The sequence below is a fragment of the Lolium perenne genome, chromosome 1, assembly GCF_019359855.2.
Source record: "Lolium perenne isolate Kyuss_39 chromosome 1, Kyuss_2.0, whole genome shotgun sequence".
Lineage (NCBI taxonomy): Eukaryota > Viridiplantae > Streptophyta > Magnoliopsida > Poales > Poaceae > Lolium > Lolium perenne.
The window spans coordinates 143,354,589-143,373,326 of NC_067244.2; positions in this window are offsets into that span (position 1 = coordinate 143,354,589).

An 18,738-nucleotide genomic window follows, 5' to 3' on the forward strand; every position below is an offset into this window, starting at 1 on the left:
AGTACCAGCAAGTGAAGCTTGTGGTGGTGAAACAAGTTGACTTATCACAGATGGTGAATCAAGAGCAGCAGAGGTACTCAGAGTTGTACCTTTTCTTGTAGTGGATGGTAATATGGCGACTTTAGTATCGCGAGATTTACCCATGATGGAGAATTTGCAGCGAACAATATCAATCCAAGTGAACTTCCAAATAAAGCTATGCTCCCCGGCAACGGTGCCAGAAAATAGTCTTGATGACCCACAAGTATAGGGGATCGCAACAGTCTTCGCGGGAAGTAAAACCCAATTTATTGATTCGACACAAGGGGAGACAAAGAATACTTGAAAGCCTTAACAGCGGAGTTGTCAATTCAGCTGCACCTGGAAACAGACTTGCTCACAAGAGTTTATCAGTAGTAACAGTTTTATAGCAGTAGCAGTAGTGAAATATCAGCAGCAGTGTAACAAAGACAGCAGTAGTGATTATAGTAAACAGCATGATTAAAATACTGTAGGCACAGGGATGGATGACGGGCGTTGCATGGATGAGAGAAACTCATGTAATAATCAAAGCGGGGCATTTGCAGATAGTAATAAAACGGTGTCCAAGTACTAAGCAATCCATAGGCATGTGTTCCATATTTAGTTGTACGTGCTCGCAATGAGAAACTTGCACAACATCTTTTGTCCTACCAGCCGGTGGCAGCCGGGCCTCTAGGGAATCTACTGGAAATTAAGGTACTCCTTTTAATAGAGTACCGGAGCAAAGCATTAACACTCCGTGAACACATGTGATCCTCACATCACCGCCTTCCCCTCCGGTTGTCCCAATTTCTGTCACTTTGGGGCCTCGGGTTCCGGACAGCGACATGTGTATACAACTTGCAGGTAAGATCATAAAACAATGCATATCATCATGAAACAATAACATGTTCAGATCTGAGATCATGGCACTCAGGCCCTAGTGACAAGCATTAAGCATAACAAGTTGCAACAATATCATCAAACTACCAATTACGGACACTAGGCACTATGCCCTAACAATCTTATGCTATTACATGACCAATCTCATCCAATCCCTACCATCCCCTTCAGCCTACAGCGGGGGAATTACTCACACATGGATGGGGGAAACATTGCTGGTCGATGGAGAAGCGTCGGTGATGATGATGGCGATGATCTCCTCCAATTCCCCGTCCCGGCGGAGTGCCAGAACGGAGTTTCTGGTCCCGAGACAGAGTTTCGCGATGGTGGCGGCGTTCTGGATGGTTTCTGGCGACTTTGACTTCCCCTTTCGCGTTTTTAGATCGAAACCCTTAAATAGTCCAGAGGGGGGCGTTAGAGGCTGGCCGAGGCGGCCACACAGTAGGGCGGCGCGCCCCCCTACAGGCCGCGCCGGCCTAGTGTGTGGGGGCCCTGGGCCTCCCCCAGGCCTGCCCTTCTGGCTTCGTGATTCTTCTGGAAAAATAAGCCCTTCGACATAAATTCCGGGGATTTTCCTGAAAGTTGAATTCCTGCACAAAAACGAGATATTAGAGCAATTCTGCTGAAAACAGCGTTAGTCCGTGTTAGTTGTATCCAAAATACACAAATTAGAGGCAAAACAATAGCAAAAGTGTTCGGGAAAGTAGATACGTTTTGGACGTATCATCGCACCAAACATATTGACATTCGCCATCACTTCCTACGTGATCATGTTGCCAATAAGGATATTGATCTCACTCATGTGGGAACAACCTACCAATTGGCGGATATTTTCACTAAGCCTTTGGATGAAGCCCGTTTTGTTAACTTGAGAGGAGAACTTGGTATTCTTGATCCTAAAAACTTGGATTGATTAACTTCTTGCACTATATTCTTGCATTTATCTTGCTATCTAGCTTAGAGGCATAGCACATATGGGGATAGTCATCCTACCATGTCTTGGTATGATGCATACCTATGTGTGCAACATAAATAGACCCAATGTCATTATATGGACCCAATCATGTCTCTTCGAGGTCTCATGACATTTGCGCTTTCACATAGGGGGAGTAATCCCCCGCCCCTCATTGAGCCTTCATTACAACTTGATTTGACTATATAAGGCCAAATGATCTTATTGCAAAAATCATTTCAAAATGACTTATGATTCTTGATATATATTTCGAATCATGCCCATTGTTGCTATCTACATCTTGTTTGGATTTTCTCTCCAATGGGTATGCCTAGAGAACTTTGTGTTTCCAACCCCATGTCTATGCTCATCTCATCATCATCTATCTATCTATATGTACATGTCATCATCTGAGCATTCACACACATTTGCACAAAGAATAGGGGCAAAACGGGGCAAAATGAGACAAAACTGGGCATTTAGGCCCTGGCCGGTCTCTGGCCCGGTTGGACCGGCCTCTGGGCCGGACCAGCCGGCACCAGGTCCGGTCGACCGGGCGCCCGACCGGCCCTGCGGCCTATATGTGTTGGGAGGGGATACCCCTTGGGGTCATCTTCCTCATTACTCCCCAACTCCCAAACCTCCATGGCCGCCGCCTCCACCACCTCCACCACGATCTAGGACCTTCCCACCACAAGAATCCTCCCAAACTCCACCAAACCATAGATCGGGCCCCTTGGAACATCTCCACCAAAGGATTTAGTCCCTCTCAAGCTATTTTGGGAAATTTTGGAGTTCTTGGTTTTCAAGCCCTACCTAGTGTCCTTCTTGCTCTCTTGATCAAGGAGGACCATGTCTTCGGGTAATGTACTCTCCCTTCCTCCCTATTTTCTAGTCCTCATCACACATTGCAATTTCTTGACAAGATTTGAGGAAATTTTAGGGTTAGGGTTAGGGTTTGTAAGTCCTCATGCCTTTAGAGTGCCTCACAACACAATGCACATACTCCACTCTATTGCTATAGTCTATATTCAAGTTTCTGAGTTTTTGCATGAATTTGTGGTAGCAAATCTGGGCAACTCCTCACAAGTCGACAGATCCGGTCACCAGCCCGGTCAACCGGCCTCTCAACCGGCCGGCCCGGCGTGCCGCCCGGTCAACCGGATTGGCAACCGGCTCGTCCGGTCTGCCGCCCGGTTGGACCGGCCTATGCGCCGGATCGCCCAGTTTTCGCACAATCTCATCAATACACTTGGATATATGCTATGCTTTTTGGTTTCCCTCTTATTGATGACATGTACACTTACCACACTGCTATCCTCGCTATAATCTCTCATTCACAGGTAGTTGGAGTGGTGAACCACGTGGCACTGTTGCCAAGAGAGGACGGACTGCTGAGAATCCACCCCGCCGTGCTAGTGGTCGCGTACCCACTGCAGCTCATCAGACTAATGACACTGGCAGCTCGGCTGGGAGAAGAACCAAGTCAGTTGGTGGTAAGAAAAAGGATAAGCATGCCGCCCAAGAGGATGATGAAATAGTGCCAGATTTCAATCTTGCGGATGCACACCGTGGTGATTGGCGGGAAGTGAGGACGGTGAATCTGTATCGCTATGAGCACCGGACTTACACTGGTGGGGACAAGTTCTTCTGGACCAAGACACAAGCAGCCCTATGGGATGGTTTCTATAATACTCAAGAGTGTATGAAGAATGGTGTTGTTGTGATGCCCAAGGCCATCAATCCTGAAGAGCTTGCCTTGCATGAAGCCACCAAGTACCGCTTTGTGGTTGAAACCTTCAAGGGTATGGGACTATATGACCTTGTGTGCCTAAAGCCCGATGATGCACAAGAAGATCCCACCTATTGTCCCCTCCTAGTCCGTCAGTTCCATTGCACCGTCTTCTTCCATGATGATGCGGACCGCACCATGACTTGGATGACTGGCAGGGAGAAGTACTCCTGCACCTACACTCAGTTCTGTGCGGCCATGGGTTTTGGTGGTGGCTGTGCTCAAGGGTACAAAATTCATACTCGGCCTAAGCTCACTAGAGGAGACATCTCCTTTTGCTATCCCACTAACCCCACAGCTGGGCCTCCCACTATCTCTAGGATGTACTACTCATATCTTGTCCTTGCCAAGATGTTCCGTGAGAGTCTCATCAGCAAGTGTGGCGATACTAGTGAAGTCAGGAACTACCACCTGAATCTGATGTACTATTGCCACCCTGCCAGGATAAGGAAGATTGATGGTTGTGATCTTATTCACTGTGAACTGAAGCGTGCAGTTATGGACCGCATGACTCCCAACTATGCTCAGTATGTTCAGCGGCTCATCAACTACATTGTTCCTGCTCCTCTCAACACTCTTGATGAAAGGGTCATCATGGAACCATTCAGGTTCCCTACTCAGGACGGTCGCCCGGAAGTCCCTTCCATGATGCCCTCCAATGAGCGCCGTTCCAAGGAACACCATGATCCTGCAGCAAGCTCCAGCTACTCTCGGCGCCCTCAGCGTGGTGCTGCTCGCTTCTTCTCCAGCATGTGGCAGATGTGCAAGAATACCAATGATGTTGCACATCAGAGTCTTGCTTTGAACCAGGAGACACGGAGGAGACAGAGTGAGTTCATGGCTGCACGGAATGCTCCTGTTCCTCCTTCTGGCCCTGAGATGGAGCCTGTGGTTGCACCTGCTTGGGAGATGCCTCCCATTACTGATGAGATGCTCCAGAACTTTGACCTGTCCATGTATGCTCATGGTGGCCCTCCTCCTCGGACTACTCGTGCTCCTACTCCTAGTGATGATGATGGTGATGAGGATGAAGGTGATGCGGCTGCACGCGATGATGGCGAGAGCTCCTACTCCGCCGGGCATGAGTTCTATTGATGGGTGCGATAGCATCTCTCCTCTTTTCTTCGCCTTTTTGGTGTTCCGATACCAAAGGGGGAGAAGAGAGTAGAGTCTAGGACCACGGGGTTCTTTGATTGTCACAAGCCATGGGAGTTGCTTTATTTGAATCTTATCTGGCTTGTGCTTATTTGCTTTGATTTCTCAAGAACCATTTGCTACTTCGAATAATTTGTGTATGGACGTGTATGGACGACTATTTGTATGCTTAATCATTCTATTAGGATAATCATGCTTTATGCTTATATATCTTGATATACTTGTCCATACCATGCTTGTTTCCTAAAGATATTGGGGGAGCTTCTCATATTCCACAAATGGTGCACTTTGCATTCAAACGCAAATTATCCATGTGCACACATTATGGGGGAGCTGTCGTAATATCTTATATGGAATCAAGGTTTAGAGCTTATCATAATATCTATATGTGACTCTAGCTCGGTTTGTCATCTTATACCAAAAAGGGGGAGATTGTAAGGGTATTTTACCCTTATCCATTATTTTGGAAACAATGACACCGTGCTAGAGTATTTGACCTAATGCGTTTATAAGGATTATCTCAGGTATTAGGCAAAGAGGCATAAATGGTGTATCAAAGGAACAAGAAGGCTAAAGGAGACCCCCCACTTCAACAACAATCAAAAAGGGGTCTACAACAGAAATCTGGTTTGCCGACCGGTCAGCCGGCCACACAACCGGCCAGTCTGGCGTGCAACCCGGTCAACCGGGCGCCAACCGGGCTCCAAACCAGCGCCTAAGTGATCCGGTCTTCGGCCCGGTCTGCCGGCCTCCAGATCGGCGGGCCCGGCGTGCGGTCCGGTCGACCGGGCGCCAACCGGAGGAGCTCCTGGCGAGGCAAAGTGTCCCCCGGTCGGGATCCGGTCTACCGTCCGGTCTGAACCGGCAGGTCCGGTCCCTGGCCCGGTCCGACCGACCTCTGCACCGGACAGTCCGGTCAGTGGTCCGGTTGACCGGGTTTGTCGGGAGAAATGATGAGGTGGCAAGTGACCAACGGCCATATTTCGAAGAACACTATAAATAGGCCATCTCCTACCTCTGAACAGTTAGGCACTACACTACAAGCTGTTCTTGAGCTCTCTCTCTCTCTTACTCCATTACTAGAAACAACAAAAGCCTCCGATCTCCCTCCTCCTCCACCCAAACTCAAATCCCTCCGGGGAAACGTTAGAGGAGGACCCGATCTACTGTTCTACCAAGCCAAATCTCATTCCCCTTGTATTCATCGAGAAGCTTGCTTCCTAGGGTTCCTTGGAAACCCTAGGTGGGCAAGAGGAGTCCGGAAGCATCCGGGCTGTGGATTTGCTCCGGGCAAGATTGTGAAGGTTTGGAGGCTACCTCAAAGTCTACCACAAGTGAGTGAGCTATTCCTTCGTGGGATAGGCTCCGGAGAATAGGGTGAGCCTTCGTGGCGTGGGGAATCCTTCGTGGGACCTCCACCCCTCCAAACGTGACGTACCTTGTTGCAAAGCAAGGGAACACGGGAATACATCCTCGTCTCCGCGTGCTATCGGTTATCTCTAACCAAACTCCTTACTTGTGATTTAAACTGCCTGAGAGAGCCTTCGTGCTCGAGATAGTTGTATCTTCATCTAGGTTGCTTCACCTAGTTTGCATTAGGCTCATCTTTATATTCCGCAAAGCCTAATATTGCAAAGAAAGAATTAAAATTTGTAGAAACCTATTCACCCCCCCCCCCCTCTAGGTTTACCATCTCTATACTTTCACTACGAAAATTCAAAATATATCAAGGATATCATAATATACTACAACATGATAATAGCGAACGTAATAACAGCATTATCCCATCCACGTTGTTGAAGTTCCAGATCTTCGTTGTTGAATAAAAAGAAAACCACATGAGCTGAAAAACAAAGAATCATCCAACCCAGATGGAAGAGCTGCATGTACTCACGCGACCAAATATCAATTCTCTTCCACGGCAAAGATGGACTTCCCTTGATTTGGGATGGGTTGCATGCAGGGGCTTCAACAGAAATTTGACGATGTGACAGCAGTTCAACCGCGCAACTACGCCGAAGGTGGCGGCTCTCAGGAGCAGCCCTGAGAAGCGGTGGGGAAGAAAAGTGGGATGGCAACCCTCTGGTACATACATGTGGGAAATAGTACATACATGCAACCTGATGGATGAACTATCAGTGTCAACAGACTGTCGGGAGTCCTTTCCATGTTAAGGCTTCTTGCCTCACCTAGGTGAACATAATAAGAAATGGTTCATGTATTGGTTCAACTGGTTACGGAACATTGTTACTTCAAGCTAGCTGACCACACATTCTAGTTAGAGTAAAAGATGGGCATCAAGTCCATCAAGTTATATCATGTGCATAGATCATTCTATGACACTCATTTCTCTTTGCAGATCATACAAAAATAAGTAAAAAACAAGACAAATTCCATGAAAATGTCAAACATAAATTTATGTTGGCTGCTTTTAGCTCTGAAAACAAACATATTATCTGATTCTAAAGGGAATACATACACTCGGGAGTATGTACAGTTTGTTAATTTTGGTACGCACGATTTCAGTGAAGCTTCTACCTGGTTTACTATATTCAGAGCCCTCACAATAAGCACACAGGAAATTATCCCAAAACAACACTAATAACATCTGATATTCTGCATAGCTAAGTAATACTAAAGAGTGTAGGTATCTCGAGATGGAGTTTGAAGCTACTGTAGTAATTGATAAAACTTCACCTTGAGTTCATGTAGGAGTGAACTATTACCTCAAGGCCAGCTTTAGCTTATCAACCTTCTTGACATTACTGAAATTTGTTAGAACCTCCTCACGCAATCCAAGGCATGTCTATTTAGTATTCATAATCAATCTAACTTACTGCTGAGACTCGTAAACTAAAGGTACAAAGTAAAAAAAAGTTATTATTTTCAGTTAACTATATGAAGATGCTGATGCTGATGGATGCTGATGGCAAGAATCTCGGGATACCTTATGTGATTATTATAAATGCAAAGTGCCCTTAGAAATATGACATCACAGTGGTCTCCTGAGTTGGAATGCGATACCTATTTTAATTGAGTTAAAGAACAATTAGCATGCATGAGGTCATCCTGTAGCTCTATTAGCTTATTGGAAAGGAAAATAGTATATGCGATACGACATATTTTTCACACAAAGGTCCTTAAGGCGAACTTTTACATGCTTCTCTTGACTGTGCATTCATGCTGCCAATATTTCTACTGAATAAAGGACAAAACCAAGCTACAAAATTATCAAGGTCTATGTTACATCATAGAGTACACAAATATAGATGCAACTTAAAAGAACTACTGACTCACCAAATTATTTAAATTTGAGACTCTCGGACTATGGCCATCACAATTATGATTCCCTTTTGTGCTGAACATACATGTCCTAACCTAAAGAAACACTCAGCTCAGGCTAACAGAATAATAAGAAAGGGATTTCTATTTTCGTGCCCTCGGGTCCTTAGTTGTGCTCAGTTTTCCCCAGCTCCTTAGTTTTTCCTCAGTTTTACCCAAGCGTTTGTCTCAAACCATCACACGTGATGTAACGGCCGGTTGCCCGACGGTTGACCGTTATCTTCTGACTAGTGGGGCCACGTAGAGCCTGCAAAGACACGTCAGACCATCCATCTTTGTTTGACCGTAAGCATCGCTGTATCCCTGACCAAAACGCGAACGAGTGGGGCTTCGGTATATCAAATGACAAGTGGGGCCATGACGCTGATACAAGGGGCAATACACGGGTAGGATTAGATTTTTAAACGGAGCTCTACAGCGATGGCACGGAGGAGGTGGCATGCGAGGTGCCAAGATGAGATCGACCTCCACAAAGAACTGCATGAGGCGAGACCAGACGCATTAGATAGATATGAACTAGACGCGTTTAACCATGCAAAGAAGAGAAGAAATGGTCGACGACATCGACAACCACCTCAAAACTTTGACTGACCGTGTCGGACACGAACGCGAGCAATGTAGAGAAAACTAGTGTCTCTCCTTTCTGGCGTGTATAGGTGGGTGCTAGGAGAGTGTGGTGGCGAAGGGAAAGACCTCGCGGCGGTCTGTGGCGTCCAGCATAGCGGGTCGGCGTGGCCGTGCCCACAGCGGCGTGCATGCATGTTCGGCATTGGCATCAGCATGTACGTTCGGCATTGGCCTCGGCGGTATCTCTGGTGTGTCAGTGATCGAATGAGGGGACGGGATTGAGGGTGCATCCCGACGTTGACCTAGCAGTGGCGGCGAGCATAGCCATTCTGACCATGCCGATATCGGCATCGGCATCGTTTGGAGGGTTTGGAGGCTGTGGTGCTCGAATCAAGTTGGGATTTGTTTCTTGTAGGCCAAAATGAATTTGAAACAAGTTTCATGTTGAAGGTTAGGTAACGAAAGTTTGTAACTATCCCAAAATTATACTAGCGCCATGGTGAGGTTCTTTTTGATAGAGCTATACGGTTGGGCAAACTTTTTTGACACTTTTTAGATAGGGTTCCTTGTTGTTACATGTATGGTATCATGTATGGAAAATTTGGGGTAATTTGGAGATGTTCGAAAAAATCACTTTGCTTAAGCGCATGCCGTTTCGTCTCGCTGAAACCAGCTTTTCTAACAAGGTGATTATTTCTACCTTCTCTAAATAACCTCAAATTTCATACAGCTGATCTTCTATACATAGATAGATAGATTGTTTCGTTTTTACATTTTTCGAACTTTTTATTTCCCTTTATAATACCCAATTGATTTTCAGGTCAAAACCTCGAAAAACAGCATCATGTATGGCATCATTTTCACCCTAAATTTCAAATTTTCTGAAACTTTCCCTTTTAGATATTCCTTGTTGTTATAGGTATGCCATCATGTATGCCAAACTTTGGTAACAAATTAGGTTTTTTCTGCCTTCTCTAAATGACCTCAAAAATCGTACGTGATAGGTTTATCATTCTATACAAAGATAGATGGTTTATGATTTTTTGCGCGAAAAGTAATGGCTACAACAAATTGTTGATGGTTTATCATTTTTTGCGTGAAAAGTAATGGCAACAACAAATCGGTGATGGTTTATCATTTTTTTGCGTGAAAAGTAATGGCAACAACAAATCGGTGATGGTTTATCATTTTTTTTTGCGTGAAAAGTAATGGCTACAACAAATTGTTGATGGTTTATGATTTTTTGCGTGAAAAGTAATGGCAACAACAAATCGGTGATGGTTTATCATTTTTTTTACGTGAAAAGTAATGGCAACAACAAATCGGTGATGGTTTATCATTATGATTTTTTGCGTGAAAAGTAATGGCTACAACAAATTGTTGATGGTTTATGACTTTTTGCGTGAAAAGTAATGGCTACAACAAATCGGTGATGGTTTATCATTTTTTTTGCGTGAAAAGTAATGGCAACAACAAATCGGTGATGGTTTATCATTTTTTGCGTGAAAAATAACGCCTAAAAGAGTTTATAATTTTTAGCGCGTGAAAAATAATACAGAAAACCGCCCTTCAGCATACTTAGAGGGTGGAAGCTAATTAACCGCCAACAGAGAGAGAGAGGGGTTATCCTACCCGTTCCCTATATCATACGATCAACGGTCGGCGGGCACGATCCGCGTGACATGGGATAGACCAATCAGGGCGATGTTGCACGTCTGCGAGAATTTGTGAAGAGAGAGGGCAAAACTGAGTACTATCAAGAAACCAAGGGCACCTGAGTAGTAAATAGACTAAGGGATTCAAATATGAGATTTAAAAAATGGAAAATGCGTGTTTTGTACAATGAAACCCATCTTGGCCTACCTCAAACTATTTGCAATACCAATATACATCAGTGTGAGAATTGTGGCCTCATTTAGACAAAGTATGATTTGGGGGAAGCTGTTTTGGGAAGGGCTTATTGTGGAAAACCATGCACCTTCATAGCTACTAGGTGATTTGAGAAGTGGCAATTTGTGGTAAAACTTGATTTATCTACGATTTATCTATGATTTGAGAAGTGGCAATTTGTGGTAAAGACTCCATGAGTAAGTGCCACTCTTTTTCGGATTTTTTTGCACATTAAATGACTCATTTAACTAGTCAATCCCATTTGTTGACTCTCTGTTGACCAGCCACTTGAGGGTAAAACTGAGTATATTGCACTAGCCAGTATTAGCACTCGAGGGGAAAATTGAGCACACAAAAAATACTAGTATAAGACTCGAGGGTATACCTGAGTATATCTAAATTTCCAGGGTTAGACTCGAGGACACGTGCAATTGTTGACGCGTAGACGCGGGTCGCGGTGGAGAAGTCTAGACGTGCAATCGTGGACGCGTGTCGCGTTGCAGAAGTCCAAGACGTGCAGACGTGCACCTGTGCACGCGTAGGACGCGGGTCGCATTAACCACCCCTCGCCTTTATAGACGCCTCCTCGCACTCTCTCTGTCACTCTCACTCGCTCACGCATCGCCAACTCGCTCGCGTCCCATCATCTTCTCCAAAGCAAAAAACCCTCTCCCTCTTCCTCTTCCTCCGCCGGAGAGATGAACAAGGAGAATGCCAATCCCATCGTCGAGGTAGGCTCGAAGCGCGACGCCTCCATCTTCGGCGCCATCCCCTCTACGGACGTCGCCGCCGCCGCCGCCGTCGCCGGTGCATCGGAGGCTGCTGCCGCCGGTGGCAGTCAGATCCCGGCGGGATGGGACCCCTACGACCCCGTGCCGTACGTCCCGCCCCCGAACCCGTACGACACCTCCCTGGAGGACCCATGGAACGAGGTAACTACGGTTTGCTTCCTTTTTTGTTCCCCATTCCTTTTTGAACCCTATTTTTGCTGGTGTAGATGGATCTGTAGATGGATGAGTATTGGGCTAATATTTGCGCCGATTTTATTCCATTTTGTTTTGATCACTTCTTGATTTCGTTTAAGATTTGGGGTTCGGCTGTTCGGTTAATTTATGCAAGTAATATTGGATCTCAATCAGTTAATTTATGCAAGTAATCATGGGATCTCAATCAGTTATTTTATGCACTAATCAAAAGATATCAACCGTTTAATTTTGCAAATAATCTCGAATGTGTTCAAGTTCAGATCTAGTTCAGATCTAGAATCTGTTTCTTTGCCTATGATGAATGGTTGGGCACAAATTTTTACAGGGAGGGTTCAGCGAACCATTGCTGTGTACAAATCTGTTGTGCATGAGCTTTAGTTCGCTTACACCTTCCCTGTAGATATATAATCATGTCCACTCTAACTGAGGCTGACTCTGTTTTTCTTAACTTTGTTATCATGTACGTTAGTCATCGTTGCAACTCATTCACTAGTTTCTGTTTGATATGGATCAGATGTCTGGCAGCGACGTCGGCAGCGACGAGGAGGAGGAGGACGTCAAGACTCGCCAGGTGCTGCGGAGGCTGCAGGTCGGCCAGTACATCTCCTACTTCGCCAAGGAGGTCTACAGGTGCCCCTTCTGCACCAGGAGACTCGGCGCCACGGACTTCAACTGCCTCGTCACGCATGCTGAGAACATCAGCACCACCTTCCCCAAGGTCGGCACGACGGTGAACGTCCACTCCTTCCGCGCCAAGCACAGGGCGCTCGGCATGCACATCCGCAGCTTGCAGCGGGTGGAGATCTCCGCCGGGCGCATGCCTCCGCTCAAGCCCAAGGCTCCCAAGGGGAGCAAGAGCAACAAGTGGAGGCAAAGCCAGATGGGGTAGGCGGAGTCCTGGACGTGTGCTGCTGCTGCTGCCTCCTAGTTTGTTGTTGGGATCCCTTTGTTGTTAGCTAGGGATCCCTTGTTGTTATGTTAGTATGATGGTGCTGTGAAGAACCTGTTACTATGTTGGCTGCTGTGTATGCAGCTTATTATCTATCCATATTATCTAGGGATTATCTATCCCTAGTCTACTATATTTTGTTGGCCGTACTTAGTTTTCTTGATTTACTTTGACTGTGAATTTATCGTACATTATCCTGGAGATTTGCTTCTAGATTTAACTACATACATATGGACCAGAGGGAGTACTAGATTTGCTGCCATATTGGGCAAACAACGAGGGCCAAAAGGCACAAATAATTGAAGAAAGTCAGAAATGCAAGCTTCTCTAGATTTTATACTAATTTGGTGAAAAGGACAGAGAGAAAGAGGGGAAAAAGGTGCACTTAATAATGCCAATTTGGGGCCGAGAGAGACAGAACCCAGCTCCTGCTCACGTGCAACCAAACGCTTCTCGTCCTGTCCCACGCGGTCCCTTTCTACCAGCCCCACGCGACGCGGGCCCACACGACGCGGCCCCACACGACGCGGCCCCACACGTGACAGAACGGTCAACTAAACGGGGATCCTGCCGTCTGAGCTGCTTCTGCGGGTTTCAAACAAGGGCTTGGGGAAAACTGAGGAAAAACTAAGGAGCTGGGGAAAACTGAGTACAACTAAGTACCTAAGGGCACGAAAATAGAAATCCCAATAAGAAAAGAATGTGAATATCCTATTGAGCAGAAACAGGTGGAAAGTACAATGGTACCTAGCTGTCGGAAAATCGGATTACTGTGGATGCCTATTCGACTGCCTATTCGACCAGGATTGTGAAGAAAAAATTAGAATCTACATCAGAGAGTATAAGCTAACCTTTTAATATGGCAACACTTTAAATTCAATGATACAATTAAGATGATATTGTGGTAGCATTGGCAAACTCAGAATGTATAAATTTCAGGAGTGTCCAAAATTTGACGTTTTCGACAATGTTGCTTGAGACTCAGATGTCGCTCCCGCTTCAACCTGCTCTCCAGCCACTACGCGCCCTTCTAGCACACTTTTCTTCTACAAAACTCTCTACCTCCCTTTGAAAGATAAGAAGCAAACTGATCAATAGTAGAACACAGTAATAACACCATTCAAATAGGGAAAATGCTAGTTCCCTAAAATAATGATTAACAAATACGTTACCAATTCTAGGATGATATAATGTTCATAACATTTACAATTGCCTGATTCAGCCTGATCACATCCTTTTCATATGAAATCTACACTTTTCAGTTAACGTATAAGAAGCAAACTGATCAATAGTAGAACACAGTAATAGTACCATTCAAATAGGGAAAATGCTAGTTCCCTAAAATAATGATTAACAAATACTTTACCAATTCTAAGATGATATAATGGTCATGACATTTACAATTGCCTTATTCAGCCTGATCACATTTTTTCGTATGAAATCTATACTTTTGAGGTAACGTATTAGTAGAAAAAGCGAGCATGCCAATCAGTGAAGACGGTACGATGGAATATGGTGCACCACATCTTCGCATGTTCACTGGAATAAACTCTTATGTGCAGACAATGTAGTGTCTCCTCACTAAGGAAAACACATAAGTAGCAATCCCAAAACTTCTGTCCAACAACATAATAATAATGATAAATAACTAACTGCAAGTAATCGTTACCGAAGGATTAGTGTTAAACTATAATCAATGTGTACTGCAACAACACACTAATGATCTCCAACCAAAAAACTTCTTGCAATGATAGAATGGCTGGTTGCAAACCTATGTGCACAACCTAACAATCCAGAGCATATTAGATGTGTGGTCATTAATTGAATTTGTCTGTGTAATGGAAAAAACTAAAGTTTGTACTTCGGGAATCTGAGGCTAAAAAAGTCAACCTTTAATTGGAACCTGATGAAGCACCTTTACCATACCAAAAAGACATGCTTTTAGATTATCTGCAGCTCAAAAGTTGGAATTTGCGGTGAACCAAAAATTTCTGTCAGCTAACCTGGAGCTTTGAGCAGTTCATGTTTGGAGTCTCGTCGTAGTGCTGGATAACCTATATAGCTTCTCTGTAACCTGACAAAAAGGATTGCGGTAAGATGAGCTACCCTCCACATCGCTTTGCAGCGGTTCTTGCTATGATAATAAGGTGAACAAAACAGTCAAGATGCAACAAGTGCCATTTTTTAGGGAAAATATTGTAAAGTTAAAAATGGAAGAGTGATAACAATTCACAGTGGTGCCACGGTTCTTCGGCATTGCAGAGCACGTGGCGCGGGGCGGCACGCCTTTCTTGATCATCTTTTTCGACCCTAGATGCCCAGATACGGCGATACGGGTACGAATACAGATACCGTGATACGGCTATTTTCCAAAAACATAGATACATGGATACATTTGTGCATAGCATATAATAACATTAATAAATTTTATACAAATGAATGATGTATGTACAGCGATGGGAATTACTATATGAGTACAGTGATATGGTTGTTGCCGAAATCTTGACAGCCAGTCCTACCGGAGCTAGGTACTGCTGACCTGTAAGAAGGCAGAATAACAAGACATTCTTAGCTAGTCAATCCAGTGGATAGCAATGTACCAAATTCAATCGAGGTGTTATATACTTCTATGCTTCTATTTAGCATGTTTAATCTGTACGGAACAAGATTCAATCGAGGTGTTCGCTAATGCATGCTCTATTCTATACGGCTATGCTTCTATCCAACGAACAAAGCTGGCCAGTAGCTAGTTAAGGCATCGCGGCAGTGGAGCGCAGCAAGAACTCGGACCAAAAATAATTGGAGAAGTGGAGGCGGGAGGGTGAACTGACCTGTAGTACTGCACAATGCAGCGATGAGGGAGGGGACTACTCAGCGGTTGGATACTTTTTTCCGGTGCGCTGATGAAACAACATAGGTGGCTTGTGTTCGGCAGGTACTTGGAGACAAGGTGGTTAGCCCCGACCTAACCTCTCCCCCGAGGTAGCGGCGCCGCCCGCCGTCCCCGGGGAGTTCCCCTCCACTCCGCCCTCCTCCCCTCCCCTACAGGCCCCCCTCCTCCGCCGCCGTCGCCAAGGACGCCGCGGGGCAAAGTCCCTGTGGTGAGGCGGCGGTGGCGGCTCGGTCCTCCGTCGGCAGAGCGCAGCGCGGCCTGCGGGAGCGTGTGGGGGCGGCGGCCTACACCCTCCTCCTCCGTCGACTGAACGCGGCGGGATGGCGGTGGCCGGCGGATCTCCGGCGGCCGGCGGCGGATGTTGGCTGCGGTGTGGTCGGATCTGGGCCAGAGGTTCGGATCGCGATCCATCGCAGCTGCTTCTCGTCAATGGCACGAGGAGGCTTCGCTGGGTCTTCTTCGCGGCTTGAGGACGTCCGGGTCTTCGGCCCGGGCATGGTGGTGGTGGCTGACTTCATCCACCGAAGGCAGTCGGCCAGGCTGGCTGTGTTGGATTTTTCATCCCACTTTCAGCGCCGGCAGCGAGACGGGGAGGCATAGTAGCCGGTGAAAACCGAGCCGACTCCGGTCATGGCGGGCGATGGCGGCGTCTGCGCCGTTATCTTGTTGAAGGCATCGTCAAGCAACTATCGCTAACCTACTCGTTCCGGCGGCGAGATGGAGGAGCTTGGAAGCCGGCGATGGTGTCGCCGGTGGAGGGTTGGAGTGGCTAGCCCAGGATGGTCGCCGACGTGGGGGTCCGACCTGAATAACGGCGGCGGTCCTAGGGCCTCTCTTGCGTGAAGTGGAGGACCTACCGGAGGCCTGGACTCGTGATCTGGCCGGAGTGTTGAGTTCCGGAAGGCTCCGCCGATGAATGTAACAGTGCTTTTGCCTGGAGTTTGTTGGATCGGAGGTATTCGGTCGTGCGCACCCATGTTTTTATTCCGATCGATTGGTTCTGGAGGGAGCGGCGTGAAGCTCTTTTTCTTTGATTGACATCAAGTGACTATGGATCCATGATGAAAGTCGGAAGAAGAGAATTTCATGAAGGCCGGAGGGGAGGACTAGCTAAGGGAGGTTCAAGTCTTTGCGATGTTGAGGGACTTGCTTGGTGTTCCGGGCTTCACAGCAGCGGTATGAAAGTGGGGGCGACAACACAGGTGAAGTGTGATGTCTACGGGTGCTTCTATTCTTGTAGACAGTGTTGGGCCTCCAAGAGCAGAGGTTTGTAGAACAGCAGCAAGTTTCCCTTAAGTGGATCACCCAAGGTTTATCGAACTCAGGGAGGAAGAGGTCAAAGATATCCCTCTCATGCAACCCTGCAACCACAAAGCAAGAAGTCTCTTGTGTCCCCAACACACCTAATAGGTGCACTAGTTCGGCGAAGAGATAGTGAAATACAGGTGGTATGAATAAGTATGAGCAGTAGCAACGGCACCAGAAAAGTGCTTTGCTGCCCAGGACTGGCGTGTGATGGATGGTGGTAATATTGCGGACAGTACAAATGCAGTAGAACAGTAAACAAGCAGTGATAGCAGTATTTAGGAACAAGGCCTAGGGATCATACTTTCACTAGTGGACACTCTCAACATTGATCACATAACAGAATAAATAGATAGATGCTAGACTCTACACTCTCTTGTTGGATGATGAACACCACTAACTGCGTAGGATTACACGAACCCTCAATGCCGGAGTTAACAAGCTCCACAATATTCGATGTTCATATTTAAATAACCTTAGAGTGCAAGATAGATCAACACAACCAAACCAAGTACTAACATAGCATGCACACTGTGACCATCACACTATGAAAGGAGGAATATATCACATCAATACCATCATAGTAATAGTTAACTTCATAATCTACAAGAGATCACAATCATAGCATAAACCAAGTACTTCATGATGCACACACTGCCAACATTACATCATGGAGGAGGAATAGACTACTTTAATAACATCACTAGAGTAGCACATAGATGAATTGTGATACAAAACTCATATGAATCTCAATCATGTAAGGCAGCTCATGAGATCATTGTATTGAAGTACATAGGAGAGAGATTAACCACATAGCTACCGGTACAGCCCCTTAGCCTCGATGGAGAACTACTCCCTCCTCATGAGAGACAACAGCGTTGATGAAGATGGCGGTGGTGTCGATGGAGAAGCCTTCCGGGGGCACTTCCCCGTCCCGGCGGCGTGCCGGAACAGAGACTCCTGTCCCCCAGATCTTGGCTTCGCGATGGCGGTGGCTCTGGAAGGTTTCTCGTACCGTGGCTTTTCCGTATCGAAGATTTAGGTCAGGGACCTTTAAATAGGCAAAGAGGCGGAGTCGGAGGGGCGACGAGGCGATGACACAATAGGGGGGCGCGGCCCAGGCCCTGGCCGCGCCATGGTCATGTGTGGTGGGCCTGTGGCCCCCCTCTGGCCTCTCTCGGGTGTTCTGGATGCTTCCGGGATTCTAAGATGCTGGGCGTTGATTTCGTCCGATTCCGAGAATATTTCGTTACTAGGATTTCTGAAACCAAAAATAGCAGAAAACAGCAACTGGCCCTTCGACATCTTGTCAATAGGTTAGTTCCGGAAAACGCATAAATATGATATAAAGTGTGCATAAAACATGTAGATATCATCAATAATGTGGCATGGAACATAAGAAATTATCGATACGTCGGAGACGTATCAGCATCCCCAAGCTTAGTTTCTGCTCGTCCCGAGCAGGTAAACGATAACAAAGATAATTTCTGGAGTGACATGCCATCATAACCTTGATCATACTATTGTAAGCATATGTAATGAATGCAGCGATCAAAACAATGGTAATGACATGAGTAAACAAATGAATCATATAGCAAAGACTTTTCATGAATAGTACTTCAAGACAAGCATCAATAAGTCTTGCATAAGAGTTAACTCATAAAGCAATAATTCATAGTAGAGGCATTGAAGCAACACAAAGGAAGATGAAGTTTCAGCGGTTGCTTTCAACTTATAACATGTATATCTCATGGATATTGTCAACATAGAGTAATATAACAAGTGCAATATGCAAGTATGTAGGAATCAATGTACAGTTCACACAAGTGTTTGCTTCTTGAGGTGGAGAGAGATAGGTGAACTGACTCAACATAAAAGTAAAAGAAAGGTCCTTCAAAGAGGAAAGCATCGATTACTATATTTGTGCTAGAGCTTTGATTTTGAAAACAAGAAACAATTTTGTCAACGGTAGTAATAAAGCATATGTGTTATGTAAATTATATC